We start from the raw sequence: 7,713 nt of genomic DNA, 5'->3' as shown, positions 1-7,713 counted from the left end.
AATCACTTACGCATTGCTTATCTGATTATCTCCATTTTCTTGCATGACACGTGCACCTTGATGCTAGATGTCTCGCGTGTTGGGAAAAGGATGAACAAAGCTCACATAAAAGAAAAGAGTTGAAGAGCATAGATTCCCGACGACTGAGGAGGAGGAAGGAACCTCACGGTGGAGCGTTTGCAAGGAACCTTGCGCGTTTTCCCCTGTTTTTTGCCGCCTGCCCACGTATAAACAACTAAAAGAACATGAACTTTTCGCTAACCACTAGAAACGGTACATCAGGATGCTAAGTTGAAGATGTTTTATACTCCCTCCGTTCCCAAATATAAGTCCTTTTAGATATTTCAATAAGGGACTACATACGAAACAAAATGAGTGAATCTACACTCTAAAATATGTCTGCATACATCCATATGTTGTAGTCTATTTGAAATGGCTACAAAGACTTATATTTAGGAACGGAGGGAGTAGTTTATATTGAATTATTTATAACCACGCAACAAGCCATGCATGTACACAAGCCAACGCACTAACTCCATCCGATCCAACTCATGCACATACGCCCACAGCATGGAGCACACAACGCACGTACACAAGACGTGCATGCACACACGCTCGGCCGCAGAATGCATGTGAATAACACATGCATGCACACACAGTCCGCTGCATGGAGGCATGCGCCATCCGCGGCGACGTCCGGTTCGTCGTGCTACAGCGAAGCTCGCATGCAACAGCGCACACGCATCTCTTGTAGCACCTCTTTGTCGTCGTTGCTCAACTACTAGTCGAAGACGAAGATGACCGCAGCCTCAGCCTTAGAGCTAGCACCGATGGAAAAACACGCACGTTGCATGCACACGAGCACATACGGAGTGCCCACGACGTGGTGGTGGTGCGTCCCCAGTCGCCTCTACTCCTTCTGCGCACGTTGTCTATCAAGGCGGGTGCATGCTAATGATGATGTGGGTGAGATCTTCTAGGACTCAGATGATGACGAGGAAAATTATGAGACACAATGTGATGTACATCGTCAAGGTCCACGGTCAAGGGGGTGCTAGCAAGTGCTTAGATGTGCTTAGAGCAACTACAATAGAGCTGAGTCAGCGGGCTATAAGGAATAAACAGTAGTATATTTCTGCTTAGTTGGAGGAAAGAGAAGAGGAGAGAGAAGGTAAGCGGGCTCTTCGTGAAGAGCCAGCTCTAGCACATGCTCCTAGGCACTTTGTGAGAATGAAAGGTGGGCCACAGAAAAAAAAAGTAGTAGTACACTCTCTTGATCTGTAGTACTATTGTACATGTTGACTATAAGATGGGCTGTAGATGACATGGCACTGGCTTATAGCCAGCAGCTGGATATACTATTAATGCTCTTTAGATGAGGTGCTAAGTGCATTAAATGGCTTAGTAACTCAAGTATTCAATGCATAGGTGCTTAGTTTATTGGTGCCACATCATATTTTATGCCTACGTGGCAGGCTTAGCAGCTATACATGGTGGAGCACTGGGAGAGGCCAAGGCTGGTCATAGTGGGGAGTAACTTGTACTGTAACATATTACTATGTTACTCTAAACATCTCTATAAACTGGAAAGGAGGGAGTAGTAACATAGACTAGTGTCATATGCAGAGTATAGGAGCACATGATATTTCCCCGTCCGGACCGATCCCAAGTTGGCTTCTCACCTTCTTGGCCCAACAAAAACCCCTCCCCCCTCCCGCGTGCGCTTCCCGCCCGGCGCCAGCTAAGCCCGCCGCTCCACATTGATGGCAAGTCAGGGCGATGCGACCTCTCACTGCTTCCGCCGTTGAAGCGGCGCGCTGACCGATGGCACCGCCCGCTGCACGCCCGGCATTTCAGACTACACAGTGGATAGTAACTTTTAGAGCAAGTACTACAATTAGATGACATAAGCAGGCTATAAGGATTTAAATATAGTATTTGTGCTTAGTTGAAGGAGAGAGAAGAGGAGAGAGAAGAGAAGCGGATTGTAAACGTGTAGCCGGTTGTACTCCAACATACTCTACTTTGTGAGACAAAAGGTGGGGCCATTATTAATGATATTGTATTTATACTAAAGGGACTAACGGACGCCTTAATTACTCTGTTTTTTTGAGACAAACCTTGGTGGGGCTATTATTGACTTTTTTGAGCTATTATTGACTTGGACGTGGGGTTTGGGGGCCAAAGGCCTACTATTATACTCCGACCTGACATGCTCTACCCTAGCCGCCGTTGTATCATATGGTTTCGCACCGTTCCAAATCTTAGCACCGCCACACAATTCATCTCCAGCCCTCCTTTTGGTGTGCACCGCGAGAAGGGACAGCAGTCCTCCGAACCCCGCCTTTCATGATCCTGTACGGGAGAGGGGCGATCAGGTTTTTGGGGAGCACACTCTTGTGACTGCTGCCAGCGACGACTTCCTCAATGACAGCCTTCTTCCCCGACCTCGGTAACCTCTTCATCAACGACATGAGTGACAACATCAACCACATCGGTTCTGCTCCCGCTGTATAGTATGTGATTATGTCCTCCTGGTTTAGTCCGCATGATTACTTTGATGTTTGCAATTGTCGTCATGATCTATTTACTGCTGATTCAGATTAAATCTCATACTAAATTGCTCATATATTCAACAATCCAATCCAAAAACCTGATCACAGGCAATTTACTCCGAGTGGTTTTGCTGCGCTTTTGAAGCCGCCTACTTTTAAGGGGGTGCAATATAAAAGGTGGCGCACAAGAGCAGTATATTGGTTTCAGATCATGTACTACTATGACACCACTAAGGGTAAGTGAGGGAGTCCTGGATTAGGGGGTGTCCGGATAGCCGAACTATCACCTTTGGTCGGACTCCTGGACTATGAAGATACAAGATTGAAGACTTCATCCCGTGTCCGGATGGGACTTTCCTTGGCGTGGAAGGCAAGCTTGGCGATACGGATGTGTAGATCTCCTACCATTGTAACCGACTCTGTGTAACCCTAACCCTCTTCGGTGCCTATATAAACCAGAGGGTTTTAGTCCGTAGGACGAACAACAATCATACCATAGGCTAGCTTCTAGGGTTTAGCCTCTCTGATCTCGTGGTAGATCTACTCTTGTACTACCCATATCATCAATATTAATCAAGCAGGAGTAGGGTTTTACCTCCATCGAGAGGGCCCGAACCTAGGTAAAAACATCATGTCCCTTGTCTCCTGTTACCATCCGCCTAGACGCACATTTCGAGACCCCCTACCGGAGATCCGCCGGTTTTGACACCGACATTGGTGCTTTCATTGAGAGTTCCTCTGTGTCATCATCTTTAGGCCCGATGGCTCCTCCGATCATCAACAACGATGCGATCCAGGGTAAGACTTTTCTCCCCGGACAGATCTTCGTATTCGGCAGCTTTGCACTGCGGGCCAATTCGCTTGGCCATCTGGAGCAGATTGAAAGCTACGCCCCTGGCCATCAGGTCAGGTTTGGAAGTTTGAACTATACGGCTGACGTCCGCGGAGACTTGATCTTCGACGGGTTCGAGCCACAGCCAAGCGCGCTGCACTGTCACGATGGGCATGATCTAGCTCTGTCGCCGGACAGTGCCCTGGAGGCTGCACAAGTGTCCGCTCCGACCCTTAGCTCGGAGCCGACTGCGCCGATCGAGGACGGGTGGCTGGACACCGCCTCGGGGGCTACTATCTCTACGGCGATTGAGCCGAACACCAACCCTGTCCTTTGCGAAGCTCGTGACTCCAAGGTGCTGGACTCCTCTCCGGACTCCGAACCTTCCGCGCCCCTACCAATCGAATCCGATTGGGCGCCGATCATGGAGTTCACTGCCGCGGACATCTTTCAGCACTCGCCCTTTGGCGACATCCTGAATTCGCTAAAGTCTCTCTCTTTATCAGGAGAGCCCTGGCCGGATTATGGTCAGGAAGGTTGGGATGCGTACGACGAAGAAATTCAAAGCCCACCCACCACCCACTTCGTAGCCACTGTCGATGATTTAACCGACATGCTCGACTTTGACTCTGAAGACATCGACGGTATGGACGATGATGCAGGAGACGACCAAGAACCAGCGCCTACAGGACACTGGAAGGCCACCTCATCATACGACATATACATGGTGGACATCCCAAAAGATGGGAATGGCGATGGAACAACGGAGGATGACCCCTCCAAGAAACAGCCTAAGCGCCGGCGTCAGCGGCGCCGCTCTAAATCTTGCCACAGCAAAAACGTTTATTCCGGCACGGGAGACAATAACACCCCAGACAGTGCCGAAGACAACCTCCTCCAGCAGGATTCAGCGCATGAGGATGGAGAAGCCAGCCCTCATGAGAGAGCGGCAGACAGAGAGGTAGAGGACGATAATTACATGCCTCCCTCCGAAGACGAGGCAAGCCTCGACGATGACGAATTTGTCGTGCCTGAGGATCCAGTCAAACAGGAGCATTTCAAACGCAGGCTTATGGCCACGGCAAGCAGCCTCAAGAAAAAGCAGCAACAGCTTAGAACTGACCAAGACTTGCTAGCTGACAGATGGACTGAAGTCCTTGCGGTCAAAGAGTATGAACCCGAACGCCCCTCCAAGAGCTACCCAAAACGCAGGCTGCTACCCCGATTAGAGGAGGAAGCACCCAAACCTACATCACCAGCGCATGATGCGGCCGATCGGCCACCTCGTGGCCGCGATAGAGAGCCTCTCGGCCCTCCACTCAAGCTGCACCCCGGCGTCGCTCAAAAAGTACCAAGGCACGGGGAAATGCGCCAGACCTGCGAGATATATTGGAGGACAAGGCAAGGCAAACAAGATCGATCTACGAATCGCGTGGGCGCCTCACTACACGTGACGATAACCGTCATGCCGGATACAGCAAATCCGGTCGAGCCGAACACAGCAGACAAAGCTCATTTGAGCTACGTCGTGATATAGCCCAGTACAGGGAAGCCGCACACCCACTATGCTTCACAGATGAAGTAATGGATTATCAAATCCCCGAGGGTTTCAAACCCGTAAACATTGAATCATACGATGGCACAACAGATCCTGCGGTCTGGATCGAGGACTATCTCCTTCACATCCACATGGCTCACGGTGATGACCTACACGCCATCAAATACCTCCCACTCAAGCTTAAAGGACCAGCTCGGCATTGGCTTAAAAGCTTGCCAGCAGAGTCAATTGGTTGTTGGGAAGACCTGGAAGCCGCATTCCTCGACAATTTCCAGGGCACTTATGTGCGACCACCAGACGCCGATGACCTAAGCCACATAATTCAGCAGCCAGAGGAATCGGCCAGACAATTCTGGACACGGTTCCTAACCAAGAAAAATCAAATCATCGACTGTCCGGATGCAGAGGCCCTTGCAGCCTTCAAACATAACATCCGCGACGACTGGCTTGCCCGGCACCTAGGACAGGAAAAGCCGAAATCCATGGCAGCCCTGACAACACTCATGACCCGCTTTTGCGCGGGAGAGGACAGCTGGCTAGCTCGTAGTAACAACATGACCAAGAGCCCTGGTAATTCGGATACCAAGGACAGCAACGGCAGGTCACGCCGCAACAAGCACAAGCGTCGCATTAATGGAGATAATGCTGAGGATACGGCAGTCAATGCCGGATTCAGAGGCTCTAAACCCGGTCAGTGGAAAAAGCCATTCAAAAGGAATAACCCGGGCCCGTCCAATTTGGACCGAATACTCGATCGCTCGTGCCAGATACACGGCACCCCCGAAAAACCAGCCAACCACACCAACAGGGATTGTTGGGTGTTCAAGCAGGCAGGCAAGTTAAATGCCGAAAACAATGACAAGGGGCTGCATAGCGACAACGAGGAGGAGCCCCGGCCGCCGAACAATAGAGGACAGAAGGGCATCCCCCTACAAGTGCGGACGGTGAACATGATATACGCAACCCACATACCCAAAAGGGAGCGGAAGTGTGCACTAAGGGACATATATGCGATGGAGCCAGTCGCCCCAAAGTTCAATCAGTGGTCCTCCTGCCCGATCACTTTTGATTGAAGGGACCACCCCACTAGCATCCGCCATGGCGGATTTGCCGCATTGGTTCTATACCCAATCGTTGACGGATTTCACCTCACTAGAGTCCTGATGGACGGCGGCAGCAGCTTGAACCTGCTTTATCAGGATACAGTGTGCAAAATGGGCACAGACCTCTCAAGGATTAAACCCACAAAGACGACCTTTAAAGGCGTCATACCAGGTGTAGAGGCCAACTGTACAGGCTCAGTTACACTTGAAGTGGTCTTCGGATCCCCGGATAACTTCCGAAGCGAGGAGTTAATCTTCGACATAGTCCCGTTTCGCAGCGGCTATCACGCACTACTCGGACGAACCGCATTTGCAAAGTTCAATGCGGTGCCACACTACGCATACCTCAAGCTCAAGATGCCTGGCCCTCGAGGAGTCATTACGGTCAACGGAAACACCGAACGCTCTCTCCGTACGGAGGAGCATACGGCAGCCCTCGCGGCGGAAGTACAAAACAGCCTCTCAAGGTAATTCTCGAGTCCGGCTATTAAACATCCGGACACCGTCAAGCGCGCCCGGAGTAACCTGCAACAAGACCGCCTGGCACGTCCCGAGCACGCGTAGCAATGCGGACCCAACCCCAGCCCTCGCGAAATTGCGAAACCAGTACTGCGCGTACATAATTACGCTCTGGAAATACCATGGGCATAGGGGGAGGGGCACGACCACGGCAGGCCCAGAATGCGGCTCAACCGCACCAAGGGCTCCCGATTGCGTCATTCTTTTTTCTCTTACTTTCAGGACTCCTTTCTCAAGAAGCCCTGTCCGGCAGTAGAATCGCCGAACACATGATGCAACAGCTAGGGAAGCAGAAAGCTACGTCGAGTGCCCAGGTAGTCTCTATAACAAGCAGTATACTTGTTTCACATATCATCCCGCAGCTCGTCCCTGGAGGGGGACATGTCAAATAGTCCCGTCCATTGCTTATCGCACTATTTGTATCGTTCTGCTTTTACCGCAGCCTTTTTAAACAATACATAGCTTCTGCCTATTATTGCATTCCTTTTTTTATCTATATATGTTCACTTATAACATGTTGCACCCGTACACTTTGGTACGGCCAAATACACCAGGGGCTTAAGTACCCCAAAATATGGTGCGATAAGTCTGAACACTTTCACAAGTGCGGCACCCCGAACTTATAGTATTATATGCATCGGCTCCGAATCATGTCTTGGGTCAATAGTTGGGTTTGCCCGGCTCCCATGTTTTGGTACCTTATGTTCCGTTATATCGGCTAAGGTAGCGCTGGGAGAACCACTGCGATTGTGCCCCGGTTGAGCTGGGTTAAGCACCTCAGTGGAGAAAGCTAAAACTGACCGTCGTGATAGGGCGAGAGCCGGTCGCTGTTCGAGAGGTTTTCGAGTCCCTAAAGACTTCTGCCACTTAGAGCGAGGAGTCGGCTTTGTCCGGCCTAGGCGTGGATAGCGCCCTGAATTCGGTCTTCCGAATACTAGGGGCTTTGCTGAAATTTAAAATTATAGAATTCTATGGCTAAGTGAGAGTGTTCAAGCATTATAGTCTGGTTGCCTTGTTCGTTGCGTTGAGCGCCTCCCTCGAAGGACCCAAGAATGGGAAAAAGAGCGCTCAAGTTTATCCCAAACACCCCAGCACTCGTGGCATGGGGGCAGAAGCCGATGACTCGCCATCTCTCAAATTTAATAA

Source organism: Triticum dicoccoides, chromosome 3B, assembly GCF_002162155.2.
Source record: "Triticum dicoccoides isolate Atlit2015 ecotype Zavitan chromosome 3B, WEW_v2.0, whole genome shotgun sequence".
Classification (NCBI taxonomy): Eukaryota; Viridiplantae; Streptophyta; class Magnoliopsida; order Poales; family Poaceae; genus Triticum; species Triticum dicoccoides.
Note: the sequence above shows the minus strand (reverse complement) of the source record.